This window comes from Passer domesticus, unplaced genomic scaffold (genome assembly GCF_036417665.1).
Source record: "Passer domesticus isolate bPasDom1 unplaced genomic scaffold, bPasDom1.hap1 HAP1_SCAFFOLD_361, whole genome shotgun sequence".
Taxonomy (NCBI): Eukaryota; Metazoa; Chordata; class Aves; order Passeriformes; family Passeridae; genus Passer; species Passer domesticus.
This window is the reverse complement of record NW_026990140.1, coordinates 3,197-21,929: the sequence shown is the minus strand read 5'-3', so window position 1 is coordinate 21,929 and position 18,733 is coordinate 3,197. Positions and strand designations below refer to the sequence as shown.

Sequence of the window (18,733 nt, the reverse complement as noted above, 5' to 3'; positions counted from 1 at the left end):
TTAAACCATACATGTAGTAAAACCAAACACTTATCTTTGTCCAGAAATGGTCTATTTAATTGCAATATGTTGTGTTTTCCCTCTTGATGACACTTATGTAATAACTTAGACTAGTGCTTGTTTGGTTTTCAAGCAACTTCATTCCAACATAACATAAATTTTCTGCGTCTGTGTGTGACACTCTTAAAGACCAATATGCACTAAATTGAAGAATCATTATGCAATATTATTTCCCCAAATAAAGGCACAGTTGTCTCTTAAAAGAAAAACAGAAATTCAGCACATGCATGTTGTGTTTACCAGGACAGTTTCTATGGGACAACTTGTTTTTCTTTTCTCACATTGTCTTTTCTCTGTACAACTACTTTGTACTAACCTGTTGCACCACTTTCCAAGGTAGCTGCTCAAAGTACACTATTCCTGGGGTTTAATTTTTTTTTTGTTAGGTTTAGTCAATTTTTCTGCTAGAAATAATTAATTAGGCGATTTTATTAATGTGATTACAAAGCACTAATACATTTTCCAGTCCTCAATCTTTCAGAAGAAAAAAACAACAAAACCAAAAAATGTTAAGACAGCCCTTTTCCATTCAGTTTGTCAGTATCTGGCTCAGCAAAAGAGCTCTTTAAAGACACCAGTAAATGCATTGTGTAGGAGGTTTGTTTTGTTGCCTGAGCATAGGCATGTGATCTAAGTAATTATCATCTAATCACAGCTGGTTTTAGGTCTGCCTCACAAGGTCAGGGTCATGTGTGACTTGTAACACAACTGCTAGGTCCAGCTGAACACTTTGGATGTTCTCAGGTACCTCAAATGGCAGTAGCTGCACCAGTTCCAAATCAATTAGGCAATGGATTTGCATCCTCTGCTCACACATTATTGCAAATGTACATACACATAGTCTGGAGTTGAACTTCTGAACTGTAGATCTCTAACATTTAGTTGTATGCCTCTGGACCTGAATTCCAGGTGAAATTTTCTTGTTAAATTAGAATGTCTAAACCCTCAGTTTATGTATAAAATTGGCCTCAATCATATGCAAAACCCAAATACATGATGACAGGTCAGGATTAATCTAGATGTAGCCCAAAGCTGTTAGGAAGAAGTGTGATAATGACATCTGGGAAAAAGTTAATGTGTTTTGTAACACTAATGTGCTCTGTCTCTAAAGGAATCTTAAAATCCAATTTTATACTTCAGTGGGAATAAGTCAAGTCCTAATTTGATCCTAGTCCATTAGATTCTGCAGTTTGTTAGAAGTATGTTTGCCTGACATTGGAGCTAGTCATTCTAAGCTCCTTTCTTAGTCACTGAGAGAAATAGATATTTGTTCAAATATAAGTATCTAAAATAGGTCAGCTGAATGAGACCTTCTAAGTGCCTGTTCTGTCTATTGATTATATGAGTGTTTTACATGACTATTTCAGATAAAGATTCTGTTTTGTGGATAACTGTTAGGTGAGATTAATCCACCCTGCCAATTTATATTTGTTTGGTGAGATTAATCCTTCACTAAGGATCTGAGTTAATATTTTCCTTTTAGAAAAGCAAAGGAAATGGAAATCAAAGGGTGGTATTATTTACTTTCTGGAGAATTTTTCATTCAATATGACAATAAGTAAAGAGGCTTTTTTATAAAACTGAAGGGAAATATTTTCACATATGAATGAAATTCTTACCTATCAATGTCAGAACTGTGTTAAAACGTGTCAGTTTTGGTGGGAATATCAGAAGCTTTTTTTCTAGCAGTCCAGCACTCTATTGAAACTAGTTTAATTTGTTATGATGTGATTCTGAAGATCTATTCTGAAGCTGATAGGAGTTGATATGTAACTCGATAAGCAGATCTGGTGCCAGGATCCTGCACTTTAATAAAATCTTTCACACTGATTTCCACAATATTCTCTTGGAGAAATGGGCTGCTCATGGCTTGGATGGGTGTAGGGCACTGGTGAGGCCACGCCTTGAATCCAGTGCTCAATTTTGGGCTCCTCACCCCAGGAAAGACATTGAAGTGATCAAGTGAGTCCAGAGAAAGGCACCAAAACTGTAGAGGGGGTCCAGAGCACAAGCCTTATGAAGAGTGACTGATGGAAGGGCAGTATTTGGCTGGGAGATAAGGGCAGAGAGACCTTACAATTGTCTACTGTTACCTGAAAGGAGGTGGTATCAAGGTGAGTACGAGTTTCTTTTCCCAAGTAAAAAGTGAAAGGGAGAGAGGAAGTGGTCTCAAGTTGTGTCAGGGGAGACTTAGATTGGATATTAGGAAAAATTTCTTCATAAGAACAGGCTTCCTGGAGAAGTGGTTGAGTCAGCATTCCAGGGAATATTTAAAAGTCATACAGATGTGGGGAATTAGACACTGGAGAGGACACTGCAATAAAAGACCTGGGGGTGCTGGTCAATGGCAAATGGAATATTAGTCAGCCAGGAGAGCCAAGTGTGTCCTGGGATCCATCAGGCACAGCATTGCCAGCAAGGCTTTGGAGGTGATTGTCCTGTTCTACTGTGTGCTGGTGTGGCCTCACCTTGGGTGCTGTGTGCAGGTTTGGGAACCACAATATAGAAAAAGATAAAAAGCTATTAAAGAGAGTCCAAAGGAGGGCTTTGAAGACAGTGAACGGTCTGGAGGAGAAACCTTATAAGGAGTGATTGAGGTAATTTGGCTTTTTCATCCTGGAGGAGACCGAGAGGGGATGTCACTGCAGTCTACACTTCATGTGTGGAAGTGGAGAGGCAGGCACTGATTGCTCATTCTCTGGTGACTAGTGACAGGACCCAAGGAAATGGCCTAAAGTTGTGTCACAGGAGGTTTAGGTTGGCTATTAGAAAGAGGTTCTTCAGTCAGGGGATAGCTGGGCACTGGAACAGGCTCCTCAAAGTAGTGGTCACAGCACCAGACTGATAGAGTCTAAGAAGCATTTGTACATTGCTCTCAAGCACATGGTGTGATTCTTTGGGCTGCCCTCTGTAAGACCAGGAGCTGAACTTCAGTGATCTTTGTGGATCCCTTCAAAAGCAGGATATTCTATGACTCTATGAAAGTAAATTGCCTCTGTGTGACATTTTTATATAACATTTGTGCTTGTACATGTATGTAATTCAAGCCAGAGGAGTTAACAAGTAGATGACAAGAAAGTCCAGGAGACAAACACTGGGGAGACCTTGGGTCTAGGAACTTGAGAATGGAGTGGGGCTATGGGTCATGGGCCATTGTACATTTCAATGTCAACAGCTTGAGAGATATGGGGATCTGGAAGCAACCACTGGGTTGGCTGATTTTCTACAATTTATAATGTATATAAATATCTGTATATGTATAAGTATAGGTATTCTGTCAGCAGATTTCAACCTTATTCAGGAAAGAGGAGACAGCTATCAGCCATGCTTGTTTGAGTGCTATGCTTTTTGTCTCTGCTGATCCATGTGATTAGCCCTGTGTGTGTATATTGTGTTTGTGTGTATTCATGCATGCTTGCCTATCAGGAATTTGTGCTCACCCTTGCCACTGGCTGGACCTGAGGACAAAGAACAACAGCACTCTCATACTCATCAGGCTATTTGATTCAGCAACCTCTCACACTTGTTCTGTTGATGCTGTCAAAAACCCTTTTTTATACAACATCCTCCACCTCACTACCTCATTTTGACTACAGTGAAAAATGGGGAATATGATAAACCATATGTCTGATTGCAGGGGCTTTTTTTATTGTGTTCATCATCAAGATCTCTAATTTAAATCTAAAATAACAAGTTATGAGTTGAATGCTATCTAATTATCTAATCCCTTGAGCACAATATCTGGCTAGAAAAAATAATTATCTGTATATAAGTTGCCCATTCCCCCATTCCCTTTCTATCCCAAAATAAAGTGATGAAATAAAGTGATGTGGAAAACCTCAAAACCTCACTTCTTGTGTTTTTTTTTTTTTTTTTTTTTTTTTTTTTTTTTTTTTTTCCCCTCCACAGAAAGTCCAGAGAATGCTGTTTCTCTCAAGAAATTCCATAAACAGTGAGGCTGTTGTGCAGAGAGTTTACTGCCTCTGGCATGCCCATGTTCCTCTTTGGGATCCAGTGATGTGAACTGGAAGAGGATGAATGAATTGGGCACAGTGATGATGTACTCCTGGTGGGTCCATTCATAGACAGAGCACAGCAGTCAAAAACATTCTTTTTCAGGCATAGCAAGAAAGATTAAATCTGTTAGGATTTGGAGGAACATTTTCTCTACATCTACCCTTAGGATAAACACAGTGACATTTCCATAACAGATAGAAATGGGGAAAGGCATTGCTCATAACAATGTTTTGTTACAATATCTTATCAGATTATCATGGCCACAAAAAGAAAACACTGATTATTCACATCTCCTCAGAAAAGGAGGTAAATGTCTCCAGTGAAGAGCTATCTATCACTCTTTCTTTTCTCCTAGATGAATGTTTTAAATATTGTCAGAAAGTCTGAATGAGTTATCACAATTTATCTGCTGGGCTTCACTTAAATGGTAATGCCTTTGCCATTCCAGTATTGTTCCTCTGGGGAGGAGAGAAAGTCTACGCACATCTATTTGCTAAAGCAACATTTATTTATACTTGATAGCTTGAAAAAGGTCTTTGATAAAATGAAGAGTGTTGCTTAGAAGTAAATTATGTTTTAATAATACTAATTAAATCTTCAATGACACTGAGAATGACACCTGAAAGCAAAATATAGCTTGTAAAGCACTCAGGAAATAATTACAATATAAAATCTATGGCTTTTTCAGACTGGAAGATTCAAAAATGTTCACAGGAAGATGTTATCTGCAATGCTTGTTTTCTAACTTTGTCAGTTTCAAAGAAATTGGCATGTAATTTAATAGCAAGCTATGTAGATTAATTGCAACAGTAATAGGACTAGTTTGGATATTCCAGGTAATGTACAGTGTTTCACAGCATAAAAAATAAAAACTCTTCTGGACTAATCAGTCCTATACTCCTAATTCTAGCTGACCTTCTGAAAGAGTCGGACAAACTTTTCTTCAGAAAATTGGAAGAGACTTTCAAAAAAGGTGGAGCTGTTTTGATGTTTGAATCATGCACAGAAAGTTGAATTAGCCAGCTCAGTGGTGCAGAATATCTGTACTTTCTCTCCTCTGGTAGACATGTCTCCTCGGGGTTGAAGCATGGGGTGTCTAATTAAATCATTTCCTCATTCAGCTCAAATACAGCAAATATGTAGTTCAAATCCAGAATATTTGTTGTGATTGTTCATCACAAATATTAAAGATTATCATTAAATCCAGGAATTAACTTTCATTGAAAATAAAGCATGAATATTATCAAATTTATCTTTCAAGTCCCTTTGGAAGTGTTACCTAAAGAAATGTATAGAAGTGAAGTTTATTCTTACAGGTCTCTTAGAAATGTTTCTACAGTTTCAAAACATTTTTCTCTTCTTTCTTCCCTCTTTAATCACATTTCCTGTTTCTTCTGAATTCTTTATTGATGAAACTGAAAAGTCCTGAAAGGTTTATCCATCTTGCAGTTTCAACAGTTTTGTTCCTTCAAAGTACAATAGAAGTGTAATAGGAAAAAGAAGGCTCAATATTGAGTCTTCATTTCAAAAAACTACTTATCCTTCCACCAAAACCCATCCTCCCAAATTAATCTGACAGCAGACAGAACAGTTAATCCTATTACTGTTATATACCACCACCCTGCGCTTTAGTTGACTGTACTCCAGCACCAAGCAATGCTGCTGCATAATCTTGACTTGAATTTCTGGAAAGAATTTTTGCATGTGACAAAGCATGTGGACTAGAGCCTTGAAAGATAGGAAAAGTAAAATTTCAGAGAAAGGTAGTCTTTTTGAGATTTGTATAACTGGGAGGTCAAGGATTCAAAAAAAAAAAAAAACCAAAAAAAAAACCAAAACAAAACAACAACAACAAAAAAAGACAACAAAACAAAACAAAACAAAAACCCAAAAAAAAACCCCAACAGTGGCATTAAAAGGGAGAAAACAAAAAGATTCAGAGGGTGGTTACTCAGCAACGTCCAGAGTCAAACTACCTCAGGGATCTTTCTTTCTTACAAGGCAGCTGCCTAGCTAACAAAGATCTCACTGGATTGGTGAGAATAATAATGCTGAACATTCTAGCTCATTAGACCCAACTTTATATGTAGCAAACAAGTGACTTGCTTTTTATTTTTAATTTGTGCATATCTTTATGCAGTCTCTCAGTAAAATTGTCTCAAAAAGGCCCAGAGTGTGATTGTTACAAGGTAAAAAGATGTCAGAGCTTTTCATTTGTATCAAAAGGAAATGCTAAAGAGGTAACAGAAGTATAAGAAATGAGGAGGGATATAAATTCAATGTGCTTCTGAAATGGCTGATCTAATGAAGTGCTTCTATTAAATCAGTATTTAACAAGCAAAATTGGAAAGGTATGCATAATTCCAAAGCAATAAAGATGTTGTGAATATACAGTTTGATAAGAAGATGAATGCTGAACTCTTAAAGGAAGCACAGTACCTCTGTTTGGCCTGGATTACTTGTGCTCCTTCATTTCAAAAACTATTGAACCACTACCAGTATTTCTGAAAGTCACAGACAAGTGAAGACAAACCTCTTCTTTTCTGGAGGAGAATCACAGGTTGCAGTTTATTTTCAGTAATTTTATGTTAATGTGTATCACTGATATTTCATAATGGGTCATAACCATGGGAAGCAATGCAATATGTGTCAGCAGTGCATGTGTTTTAGCTAATGTGCAGCAGCCATGAGTGCACCGATGGGCAGACAACTTTTTGGATATATTTGCTCAAAGGGTAGAGAGTAGTAATGACTAGAATATACAAAAGAAAATGGGCTTTCAAGCAATATCTTGAATATTTCAAAATTTTAAATGACCTTTGATTATTTGGACCTTTGATTCTTGAAACTGTATGTAAGGATTGTAAAGTATCCTTGCACTGGTTCTTGCTGTGTAGAAAAAGTGTAGAATCCACACTTTCTCTAATAAAAGCAAATGACACCCTAGAGTTCAGATGTCTGTTATGATGAGAGACTTAAAATCAAGTTATCAGGAGAGTTAAGAAATCGGCTTCAATTGAGGAAAATCCCATCTTTCTGATAATTATACATATATCAATAGATAAATATTGAGACAGAAGTATGAGTATTCTTAGCTTAACAACTACGGCACACAGTCATTCTGCTCCAGTCTTCATCAGTCCTTGTGCATACACTATAGAATTTGAAACTATGAATCCTGCAATAAATTTTAACTTAATTGCATGGGAAACATTAGAAATGAATTATTAATTATGCAGTATATGTGATATAATATGTATAATAGAAAATATAATTATATTAATTATACAGTGACTGGGGCTTTTTTCAACACCACCTCCACCTCAATTATCATTGATTCTAAGGAAAGAACTGCATATAGCTTAAGACCTGCAAGTATAGAAAGAGAGGAGGAAAGGAGATGGCAGTAAAGAAAAGGAGTAGAAGAAGGAGTAAAGAAATGAAATAAAGACATTGGAAAATAAGTGTCTCTAGCAAAATCAGATTTGGAAGTGGCTAGGTTTAGAGTTTCTCATAAGTGTCCTTTCACTTTTTTTGGGACTCAGAGATTAAAAAGAAAAAAATAAAGAAATAAAATTCTACAGAACTTCTAATTGCTGAGCAGTCATATATCCTTACAAAATGAGAAAGAAGTGTACTTGTAAAATAAAATTTTAAGCATTCTTAAAAGGAAAAGAAAATCGGATAGACAAAAATGATAATTTAAATGGTAATAATCAGTTTCCATGGAAGACTATCTAGGCTTAATTATATCTTAAAATAATGTTTGAAATAGTTGAAGTAGATATAGATTAACTAAATTAAATAAGATCAAAACCCAGTGACCTTTCAGGGCTACCATATATGCTAAATGCTGACTATCTGCATAGTTGCTGTCAATCCAGTGTTTGATATCTGCCTCCAGGTTTAGTTCAATATGTACTAAATATTCATTTATGACAGAGTAATGGTCACTTAACAGAACTAAAGTTATTTATTCAATTATTTAACAGAGGAAATTTCATTGACATATGAACTGTTCCATCTCCTGTTTAAACCCTGTCATCAGTTTTGTATCAATATTTTCCAGAAATACATTATTTAAATCCACATTCCTAATATAGAACTAAGTATTATAAACTTCCCCGCAGACAAAACTTTTAAAACTCTTGAAGTGTCTTTCATACGCCAAATTGTAATAAATTCCAGGTATAAACATTATTTTGAAAGAAAGCTCCATTAAAGAGGTTATGTTTCAAACACAAGTTACAAATAGTCTGAAAGAGCAAACAGTCATTTTTCTAAAATGTAGCACGAGATTGTACATGTGTTAAATGAGATCTAATCAAACTTTCCTGTAATTACTTTTCTCTAATTAGTTAGCACAGACTTTAACCTGGCTTAGAGTTCAATATGATGACAAACCATGGATTTACTTTCTTCCCTAAGGTAACTTTTTAATAACTGGAAACCTCAAAACATTAAACATAATGTTAAATATCAATTTCGTACACATTGCTAGTATTACACCTGACTCCAAAGGTTACATTATTGACATTGATTTAAGTGAATTTTATGCTTGAAAGAAGGATGTAGTGGTGAATTTTATATTATAGACTCTGTGAAGGACATGTTATCCCAGTATTTAATTTAGAAGTTATTATTACAGTATTTACTTTTTATAAAAGTAGAAAAAATAAGGTGCAGAAGCTCTCTAAACTCAAAGGAAATATGCATGATTGAAAAATAACTAGGTTGAGTGAAACCAGATTATTTAAAGAACTCAGATTTGAAAGTACAGTAAAAGAGAGGCGTAGTTTATATTTTTAAGTAGATAACTAAATCAAAAGTGTTTCAAGTTTTGAAACACTTGAAAAAGTTTCAAGTCAGAAGAATATTCTCCATCCATCCTTAAAACTTTGTAGCTTCAAAGGTTTTAAAAATATAAATGACTACAGCCTGGTATGGTGGGTGAGTGCATGCATTCTTCCACTCTGGAGTTTAAGAAACTATTAAAACACTGCAAATGTAATTTCAATCTCCCAGTGAGGTCTGTTTAGCAAATATTTAAATCAATTATGCTATTGCTAATATGTACTATGGGTGCAATTGTTGTGAGGTGATGGATCTCTTAAAAGTAATGGGATTATGTTAAAACCCGGTAAACCACAATCCCTGCTTTAAACACTAGAAGTCCACATCCACAGTGTAATTCCAATTACAAGGAAAAAAAAAAAAAGCAGTAGTTTTGAAAGCAGTAGTTTTGGTATGCTCTGAGACATTATTACACCTTAGCTTGATGTCTCAGCCATTAAAATCTTTTACAAAAGATCAGCAGAAAAAGTGCCCATAACTTCTTCTAGTCTTTCAGAGCTAACGTAGTGTAGCATTGTGAATTAATGGATTTTGATAACATGTACTTCATAAAATCTGGACTTACCATTTCAACCAGGAGTACCAGAAGTGCTGTTTCACTATTATTATGATAATATTAATAGGTGCTTGCAACTGGAATTGATAAACACAAGAGTTCTATGACAATGGTTTTGAAATCCAAAATGGATTTTCTATGTATACCAGTCAGTGGCCTGTCTAAAGCATTAATATAAGAACATTATTATAACTTTTTTTGTGCTTTTCAATGACTAAGTAGTTGAAAATTTGCTACTTTTCCACATAAAAATTTCACAGCTATGTGTTAAAATCATTATTACTGTGACTCTGGTTCTGGGACTCATAAATAATTTAAATTTATCACCATTTCATTAACATTTAAACACCATTTTACTGTTCATAGTGATTTTTTGAATTAATTCCTAGTATTGAAGACATACTTTTCCCACTAACAGTTATATTCTGAAAATAATTTTAATTTCTCTCAAAACTGTTGCACTCAAAAGCAATGTCCTTGCTGGTAGATTAGTTTTTCTTATATTTTGTGGTAGTAAAGCAGTGAATTACACATGCTATTTTCTTCTCATACATTTAAGAATTTGAAATATTAAGGACTTTGTTACCTCTTTTTTGGAAAGTGCTGTGATACACTGGTAGGCAGCTAATCAACACAAGCTATTTTTTTGTTCTAGTCAGCATAGTTTTTTGTTCATTCCTCAATATGGAACATGGAAGAGAACAACAAGTGTGAATGTGAAACACCTTTTATGTTGATGTAAAGTCATTTGAAGAGGTAAAGCTAAAGGTGCATATGACAGCTAAGCAAAGTAAGGAATTCATTCACTACTTCCCATCAGCTGTCATGTGTTTAGCCATCTCCAGGAAAAGCAGGGCTTACATGTAACAGGTACTTCTGAAGCCAGATATGCCTTCTACTTCCTCCTTTTTCCCTGCTAGTTTTTACGCTGAATACCACATCATTCATTTAAGAGATGGACTTGATCATCTTTTTTTGGGTACTTTTCAATTAATATGGTAATTGAGATATGGTATAAATTTTGTTTTACCTAAACTGGGTCCACTGTGGTCAGCTGTCCCAGGTATGTAGCCTACCATCTTCCTCGTTAGTACCAACTTCTTGATGCTTCACTATGGATGCAGAATGAGAAACGAGGAACACCTCAATATTTATCACAAATGAGTGTTTTAGGCCTCAAAACATCATTATGGAAGGTATTAGCAAAAACAGGTTTCATATAAATTTACGAAAGCATGAGCTATACCTTGTGTTCAGCTATGAGGTCCCCTCAATGACTTACTACATTAATGGAGCATATAAAGAAAAATCCAATTAGAATACATTTTAAATTTTTTTTGGAATATGGGATGAAAAATTAAGTTCCAGAAGTTCCTGGTGTGAAAAATGCTCGTGATTGTGAGATTAAACAGTGTCCTAAGGACAAGACAGGGGGGATGAACCACCACAATGCTTTGCAAGAACCATTAAACAATAGCTAAAACATTAGTGTAGCATTGGCAGTTTCTGTTACCGTTTTTATCCAAAATGCAGTAACATACATGCTGTTATGAAGAAGAGTAACTACCAAAGCCAAAACCCCGATGCAGCTCCATGACAAAGCATATTTGATATCCAAGCTAACTGCCTTGCATTAAGTAATGTTTTTAAGTAATAAAAACAGGAAAAGGAACAAGTAATCAAGGATCACCTTTTAATTTTATGTTTTCACCACTATGTAAAACGGACATCATGTTTATGATGCTGGCTAAAAGGATTATTACAAGAACACAACAGCATTGGCATTTATTTTCCAGAACAGGTCAGTTATCATCTGCATTTTAAATGCATCCACAATAATTGATAGCTCTTGCTCTGTCGCGCAAGTGAGATACAGCTGAGGAATTTTGCCTTTGTCTGCTTTCTATATTCCCATACATGGCATCTTCACAAGATGACTGAGAATGCCATCTTATAACTCCAAATCCAAATACAAAGGTAAGTAAAAAATATTTTAACAGGCAGATTCAGTGCTGAGAAATTTCACTTCTGTTTTGTTGGTTTTTTGCCTGATTGCAATGTGAATCCCAGTTTTATCTAGATCTATAGATATTTCTCCCATGTTTGCACTACTACAGTATCTGAATTACCCATCCTGCTAAAAGAAGGGCAGATTAATAGCTTCTCATGTTCTACTAAAGTGACAGGTTAACAATTACTTGCATAGTCAACATCAATTCTGCACCAGGCAGTACAGAACAACACAGAAGTAGAACATTTTCTGGATATTAAGCTCAATTCTTCACTGCATCAACCTCAATTTTGTATGCTTCACTGACAAAATAGGGTCTTCCAGCTGGTAGCATAATGAGCTGGACTAGACTAATTTCACATCAAAATTGAAACCAAGATTTGAATTCTAAAGGTGCAAAAAATGGATTTTCTTTTTCTTTCTTTCTTTCTTTCTTTCTTTCTTTCTTTCTTTCTTTCTTTCTTTCTTTCTTTCTTTCTTTCTTTCTTTCTTTCTTTCTTTCTCTCTCTCTCTCTCTCTCTCTCTTTCTCTTTCTCTTTCTCTCTTTCTTTCTCTCTTTTTTTTCTTTCTTTTTCTTTCTTTCCATGCCATGGAAGGGTTTGCACATCAGATAGCACAGATGAAAGGAAAATGCATTAAATTCATTAAAACAGAGGCAAAGCCTGACCTATCTCTACCAAAATCCTATTTATCCTATTTTTTATTGTATTATCCCCTTGAGACACTCTATTAAAATAAAGATGTACGTGCCAAATTTGGACAGACAGTCAATATACACATATTATGTTAGAAACATAGATGGACACAGTCTGATGAAACAGCTATTAATAAATGTAAAACAATGCAAGGAACAAACATCTTTTCTTTTTCCTCCCACACCTGATGCTATTGCAACCTCTCGCAAATTTATTCTGCAAAATAAAACAAAATAGGTGAGGTGCTGAATGCTTTGCTTTTAAAGCTATTGTCAGATGCCCCATTATAATTTGTACAGTATCAAGCAGAACAATTGCAAAATGCAATCCTCACTGCACATTATTCCAGAAAAAAATTACAATGATAACGGATTCATCTGAGTTATGAAGTTAACCTTTCTTCTTAAATGTTTGACTCTACTGATGTTATATTTCATTAATAATTTTTGCTGAATAACTCAGATAAAAAAGGATTAGTAAAGGCATAAGACAGTTAAGTTTTGATCAGTTAAAGAAGCTTCTGTTCTATCTCCTTCCCTTGAATTAAATGGAATATATTACACTGGCAAATAAAGAGCTCTGTCTTCAGATAGTAGAGGCAAAGCAACAAGTATTTGGACACTGTAAATTGAGAAATCATGTATGTCAGAAAATAATGAAAATTCTTGGACATCAGTTTCAGTGTGTAGAGTTACATTTCAATCAGAGTTAAGAAATATTAGAAGATAAACACAAAATATTGAAAAAGATTATAGAGAATATTATTCATTGATAGACTGAAATACTCTAGAGCCCCACAGTTAAAAAATCCTGCTGCACACCCCCTGTTATTCAATAGCATAAAAACACCCAAGAGATCAATACTATAAGACTATTATATCAATTGTGGAAATGATAGATTTATTTACACTATTTTGGAAGGATTTTTCATTTTTCTTATTTTTTTTTCCTTTTTCCTTTCCTTTTATTTTTTTGTATTACTTATATATTTTTAGTAAAAATCCTCAAAGTGGTCAACGGACAACAGTTGAAGAAGTAACGCTGCTGCAATTTATCTTCATTCTTGCAAATAACAGTGAATTTCCATTTTAGTCTGTAGGCTTGCACCAAATAACTTTAAGGAAAGCTTAAGAACAACATTATGAGTCATATAGAAGCTGGTTCTTTTTTCTCTTTTCCTTTATCTGTGGAACCAGTCATAGTCTTGTGCACATGACTTATTTATCCAACCTATCTTAGTTGAGCAGATCTATTATTAAGACGATCTATACCTTTTTAATCTTGACTTCTCACTCCCGATAACCCAGCTACAAAATATGTCAAAATGAGCAGAAAGTGCACCAAAAAGTTGCCACTTCACTGCTTTGGCTAACACAGGTCTATGCTTCAGCATGAGGTGACATACAGACTTCCTCATCACTCAGAAAAATTCAGCATAAACTGTTACAGTCTCATTTTGCTGATCATTTCAGATTTAGGTAATCTTTTCCTGTATAGAATTTTTTGAGAATACTTGAGATATTAGCTCACTGAAGGGAAACTGCTGCATATCTGAAAAGTTTGTTTTGAAAACAGGATGAGGTGAAGGATAACCACTGTCTTGCCAAATACACATATTCTGATGTCTGTAATACATTTCCCATATATATGTAAAAGGTAGTGGAGTTTGACTTCTAGGCCTGCTGTATTCACACTCTGAAAGACAGCAGCTTCCCTTAAAAAGAGAGAAAGACCTGCCACCAAGATTCCATCTCTCACAAAAGAAAAGAACATCTAAGTGGTTAATTCTTCATTACTGATGATGCAGTGGGTGTGTTGTACAGCAAAAGTAATCATCAGGTATCAAACAACTCATAGGCTGTTGTGTTTTTACATATTTCTACACAATATGTGCTTGGTAGAAAAGTGTTCTTGCCACTGTATTCTATGCTTCTGATGCCATAAAGCAGTAACTCTTATAGTGACACTACCTTCTGGCATATGTGGAGTCACTGCTTCAGGAAAAACAGCACATCTCTTGTTCAACACTATTCTTCCACACAGTCTGCTAACAAAATCCATAACAATTTGTTCATCTCTTTTGGCTTTTACCTACACATATTCTAATGTTAGTCTACTACCACTATGAAGTAGTTTTACTATATCTGTTAAAGGTCCAGGTTGGACATCAGGAAGAATTTTGTCACTGAAGGAGTATTTAAGCATTGTAAGGGACCGCCCAGGGAGGTAGTGGAGTCACCATCCATAAAAGTGTTCAAGAAATGACTGGACGTAGCCCTTAGTGCTGCGGTTTAGTTTGCATGGTGGTGTTCAAAGGTTGTACTCGATGATCTCACAGGTCTTTACCAACCTTGAATCTATGATGCTATGCTGTTACAAGATGTACTGCACCCTTTACTTATTCTGGTAAAGCATCACAACAATACTTAGCAAAGACTTTGAACCTTTGAGGTTGCATAAATTACATATGATAAGAATAAAACAAAACAAGCCAAAAGTACTATGGAACTACAGAAGAACCTGAATATGGACATGTGGGTAATGGGGTTTCTCCCCCCAAAACTATGCCAGTATCAATAGTCCAAGTGAAGTGCATCTGCACCAATTTTTAAGATCTTAAGATTAAATTTATTATATCTGTAAGTAGGCATACTCTTTTCTCTTCGTCTACTATAAGGACAGAGAGTTCTATTAACTCAGGCTTAAATTTAAATCTTTGAAACTTTAAATCTGTGCAGTTGAATAGTAATATAAGTTTCTCTTTGTAACCCAATTTTCTTTCTTTTTTCTATGTCTTAACACATCAGAAATATCAAATTCTGATAATCCAGATTTCATACTGATAGATAAAGAACCATTTCATTTTTTTTTAATTTAAACTTCTGCGGCACCAATTTAAGATCTAACATTTTTTTCTAAGTCTATGCCAATTTTTATTTCCAAGTTGGGTAACTGAGAATTAATAGGTACTCCAGAAGAGCACCTGGAATGCATTTTTCAAGCTCTGTATAGCACTTGTGACTTAGAGAAGGATCAAGAGAGTTTTCACTATTACATGAGAAGATTCCAAGGATGCTGTCACACAATTGTTAGAAATCTCTCTTGATGTTTCCTTTCTTTCATCTGCAAATATATGCTTATACTATGGCTGCATTTGTGGCAACAACCTCTAATTTATCAACACATCTCTCAACTTCCTCACTATGATACAGGAACCTTTTTCCATTGTACTAAGTGGAGAATTACTTTTACCACCTAGATATATTTCTTTTTCTCTAGCATTAATGAAAAAATCAAGCAGTTACCAGAGCATGGCTTTGTTGCTGAAGTCTGAAAGGCAGTAAGAGGCTTTTTTTCCATGGCACTGATAAGGACAGGTGATAGTAATAAAGGTCAACTTTTTGGCTGTGGTCTAGTATCCCAGAGAATACACAGTACAATCTGTGGTCTGTTTTAGTGACCTGTTTCTTAAGCATCCTGTCACTTCCTGTGGAATTCAGCAAAGAGAGATTAGCTGCGCTGCTAAGGGCATGTAAAATGAGTTGTTAGGGTAATTATAAAGAGGGAGTGTGATGGACAAGTGAGAGAAAGAAGTTTCTGTTGGTGTAGTGGTTCAGTGGGAGGGGGAATATGACATATGATTATCCAAAGGCTTCTTCTCATAATATGCAAATACGAACTTCAAATGTGTGAATTGTCCTCCAGAAATAACAAGAAAAGTGAGTCTTTTTCCTTACTAGCTTTGCCGAATTGAGGTCTTAATTACCATGCAATTGCTACAACAGTACACATAAAGTATGCATAGCAAAGCATTTTTTCTATGACTTTTAACTTATAAATAGTACAATGACTTAAATATTTTAAATGCAATTGAAATGCAGAGGTTTAAATATGATAATGCAGTAACTTCTTGCAGTTACCAAAACCTCTGGAGAATCTTGGAAAATATAGCCTTTAATATTGAATTGCAAATGTATATGTATTAAGAAGCCAGAGTTTATAATTTTATATCCATTTAGTACATGGCTAATCAACATTACCTAATTTGGCACTATGTAATTTTATTCCTGTTATGTTGTAGTTGTGCCACTACTGTCCAATTTAAAGACTGCTAGTCACTGTCATTACAGTGAATCACAGTTACCTAGAATATAACCCAATAAAACAATCTTCCTGATGAAGCTTCTCCAGTCAAGCAATGTACACTATAATAATGCCCTATATTTTTAATGCACTTTTCATCCCAAAGCACTTTACAAATTACATACAGTGAACATCAGTGAATCTGCAGAAGCTTCTAAGTAGTGGAGCACGCAAGGCAGCCAGCATACAGGATGTTCTCTGGAGCTAAAATGAAGGAGGAAGTTTAAGTGACACTTTTCCTGTTAAATTGTCTCTGCATTTCTTGTGTCTGCAAATACAATAAAAGAAACACTCTATTTAATGTCTTTTGTATGGTGTACATGGAGGCAAAAATAGAATGGGAGACAATCTGATGGGAAATAGCAAAATAAATTGGCTGATCTTGCTTATTTTGAACCCGGGCCTCATAGTAGATTTAACCTCATGTTCAGAGTAACAAGGTATGTCATTCCACTGAGATGCAAGCATGATCTGGCAAGGTAACCTGCAGGTGGTAGAACACATTTCTCAGAAATATAGATCCAAATAGGTGTCATTTAACATCCAGAATTCTTTCTAAATGGCATGATCTTGTACATTTAATAGATAAGGTTTACACATCTGAGACAGAGAGGCGATAAAACACTAGGAGAGAACACTGTTAGCCTTGCTAACTTGCCTGCCATCCTGTTCCTCCCACCATCATACCAAATAGATATCATATTAATTCACCTTCACAAAAGAAAAAAAAAACTTCCTTACATCTGAAGTCACTCAAAATATGTTTGATGCCAGTCATCACATGTATCAAAACGTAAAATTTGAGTGTCTTTAATTTCATCCTGTGTAAGAAGGACAAATGCACCTCTGGGTGTAAAGGCTTTCTTTCTTTTATTTATTTTGGGGTTGGAGCAAGTGATATATTTTCTCCATATCCCATGTTATATGCATGACCTGATCTTTATTATTGATATGTATGTTATTATCACTTACAGCTTTTAGACTTCTAGATTTTCTAAAAAATAATTTTTTACCCTTAAGAAGACTATCAAGAACAAGCTTAGATTTAAAAATGGTTTTTCTTAAATTTTCAAAGTTCTTATTCATATTTACTGGCACTGGTTTTAGAGAAGACTTCCCTTCCCCATGCAATACATATGTGCACTTTTGAGCAAACTGTCAAATGCTTTCAAAAGTACAGTCTTTTTCAGACTGCAACAGCCTTGGAAAAGTTGACATTTATTTCACTGGTATTTAAAAACATAGTCAGATTGTCTGCAAATAAGATGCAAGATACAAAGGAGCTGAAACTAGATCTCATGAAACCTAACATCCAAACAAGAGATATTTTTTGCCACATACATCATATCTATGCTCATATTAATCAGACATAGGGAAGCCCTAACCCCCCTCTCAGATATCAATAACAGACACAGGTTGACCATTCCACCTAATTTGTCAGAACCTTACAAATCAGATACAAAATTACTAATTCAGCTCACATATTGAAGTCATTGAGTCATTGATTCAAAGCAAATTAATAATAATTTGTCCTGCCTTTGAATAAATATGAAATTTTAATATTTTATGTATGAAGCACAAATTGTCTTTAGATGAGGTATATTCTGTTTAAATATTTACTTCTCTTAATTTCCTTCTTAATTCTTTCCAAACAGTACAAAAAGTTATAAATTCAGTCAAATGCTGTGACTGGAATGCTGTAAGTAAATAGATGTGAGACTTTGTGCAATAAAATCATGAGTGATGTAGTAATGCACAAGGGACAAGTTATTGGTGATGATCTCAAAAAGGCAAAAAGTAGACAGAAATAAATTTCACTTGGATTTATTGTTAAAGCGGGGGGGGGTGGGGGGGCTAAATAATGTAATCTGGAAGTTACCAACTTTTTAATTTAGGAGTAAAACTACAATTAAAAGTATGCACCTGGAATACTGTAATAAAATCGAAATTCCTAAATTGACTTAGCTGAAACTTTGAGATTAGTGAAGATTCAACATAATTTTATTCTGAGGTGATTCTGAAGGAACACTTCCCTCCAAACTGCTGTGAGAACCTACAAAATAGGCAAAATGAAGATAATTTTATTAGAATTTTGTTGCAAATTTTTGTTACATATAATGCTAATACAGACACTTTTAATTAAATTATGAGTTTAAATGAGGGTAGTGATAAACTTATCCTAGCAGATAGCTTCTAAATTTTAATAAAAGTGTTCTTATTAAGATACAGGCTAAACATTTACCATAATTACAGGTTAAGAGCTCTGGAAGAAGAAATGGTTGCTTCCTGAATCTCTGATGGTTTTCTACGATCTGTAGTTAATAAGCCCTATAAAATTTTGATTTAAAATTTTGATTAATCTCTTTTTTAAATATAGATACTCTTGTGCATTTTTTA

General features: G+C 34.8%; 1 long non-coding RNA gene across 1 annotated transcript; it reads right to left on the bottom strand.

Moving 5' to 3' along the window:
* Positions 1–12,018: 12,018 nt before the first annotated feature.
* Positions 12,019–16,700, bottom strand: LOC135292437 (uncharacterized). The gene is made up of 3 exons (XR_010354779.1): positions 16,462–16,700; positions 15,499–15,680; positions 12,019–12,076 (listed from the first exon to the last, which is right to left on the bottom strand). It is a non-coding gene; the product is annotated as an uncharacterized LOC135292437 (long non-coding RNA).
* Positions 16,701–18,733: the final 2,033 nt, after the last annotated feature.